Source organism: Alligator sinensis, unplaced genomic scaffold (genome assembly GCF_000455745.1).
Source record: "Alligator sinensis unplaced genomic scaffold, ASM45574v1 scaffold1202_1, whole genome shotgun sequence".
In the NCBI taxonomy this organism is placed as follows: domain Eukaryota; kingdom Metazoa; phylum Chordata; order Crocodylia; family Alligatoridae; genus Alligator; species Alligator sinensis.
In genome coordinates, this window is record NW_005843637.1 from 11050 (window position 1) to 13149 (window position 2100).

The window sequence follows — 2100 nt, forward strand, 5'->3', positions numbered from 1 at the left end:
AAACACACAGTCAAGTCTCTACATGAGATGAATGCAAATAAGAGGGTCGGGGGACAGTTCAGGCCTGGGGGAAGCAGCAGCCATTCCTCTCCTCCAGCCCCGCAGCAGCCCTGTTTTACCTGGGACATTCCCTGTTGTCTTGCCTCTTGCGGCACAACCCTCTGCTGGAGCTAGGCAGGGACATCGCTGCAGTATCATCTTCCCAGGCAGGAGGGGTGCTTTTCCAGATATTTTTTAATCCAGCTTTGCCTTTTATTACAAGGGACAAGGAAGCATATGCTCACTTAGTGTCTTATAATAAATTAGCTCCATCATTTTGCCAAGCTTTTTAATGACAGAGCAATGGTATCACCAAGTCAAACTCACAGTTGACACCAAGTCATTACCTCAGATATTCAAATCACAAATTAATACTGCAGGCCAGGGCTCTCAAATATAGCACCGACCAGGTGGTTCTAGACGGAGGAGCCTTGTCATCTGGCCCAGGAAGAGGACAGTGAGGAACCTGGTGGCAGAATTAGTTGCCACCACTCTGAGAGCCACAACAATTTATGGTGCTGCCATCAAAGTCCACCCCCGTGGGCCAATTGTCATAGCACCGTGCTCTGCATGCAACCTGCACAATGGCCGCAAAGGGGCCAGATGATTTTGAACTCCGCTGTAGGCAGCTAAATAAGGAAATTTCATCCAAGCCTAGCTGCCCATTGGACTAATGCAGGTAAGGCACAAAGGAGCGATGTGGATGGTGGCTGCCTCTGTGTTGCACAAATGACCAATTGCCTCAAGTGATGAGCGAGACCTTATGGGGGAGATATGTCAAGATGCCATGTTTATTGATTATAAGATTCAAAAGAGCTCTCATACACACACACACACACACAGAGTCACAGTCACACTCACAATCACTCTGCAGATGTTATAGAACCAAAGTTCACTGCTCAATGCTACACTCAGGTGGCCAACCTAGTGAGCATGAGAAGTTAGGAACAGGGCATACAGATGCATCTATGTTCCAGTGAAGTTGCTAGTGTGTCCCGACTTTTTTGAGTCAAAGCGGCTGTTCTGTGTCATTTCATCAAAAGAGTTTCCCATTTCGTGCCTGTTCTGCCCATAGGCTATAATGAGGAAGGTCAAAACAGGCTATAACTTTGTCATTTCTACCTTGATTTTGATGAAACATATAGCAATGGTAGCCCATTCTGAGCACATGACACCTGCCAACACTCAAGGAGATAGGTGAGGGGGTTTGGAGAAACTGCATCCCAAATTCTTGACAGCAAAACTCCTGTCATTTGTATGTTTGAAGCCACAGCGGCATTAAAACTGCAGACTTGCTAGTCCCTGCTGAGGCCACAAAGCCTGCCACGTTCCAACGAGATAGGTGCAGGGGCACTCTGGGCTCTGGGACCCTGCACCTCTGGCTGTTGACAGGCAAAACTCGTGACACTGGTGAGCGACACTGTGTGTGTGTTCAGGTGTGCCCTTCCTGGCACTGGGGCCTCTGCACAACATGGCAGTGTGCCCCAGTGATACCACAGTGAGGACTGTGTGCATGCATTAGCTGGAGGTTATGGCACCTCCTACCCACCTTTCACCAGGGGATCGTTGGTCCTGGCATTTATGGGGCTGCCACGCTGCCAGCAGTCCCACCAGGCCTCCCTACCCTGGCAGGGTGCAGTTTTAGTGGTCATGCCCAGGACCTGGGGCCTGCTCCTTCCCCATAGCCTAAATCCCATACCTCCAAGTTCATCCTGGCAGGGGAATGAGCTCAGCAGGGACATGCTCTTCCCCTGCTGTCTGGGGGTGCCTTCAATCTGACAGTGGGGCATTACCTGGTTTTTGAAAAATTAAAAAAGGAAATAGATGTGGACGGAGTGAGGAGGGTGGCACTCAGTCCATCTGCACCTGGAGCTTGGGGAACCCTAGCAGAGGGCGGTTCACCTGCAGGAACAACAGCTGCTCCACTAAACCAGCATCCAAGCAGGTGCGGTGGGGTGTCACTACATCCCCAGGGATGCCGAACACCCTCTCACTCGACACACTGGTCAGTAGGCCAAGGGGTCACACACCAGTGGCTCCACATCCTCGGCAACATAGGCA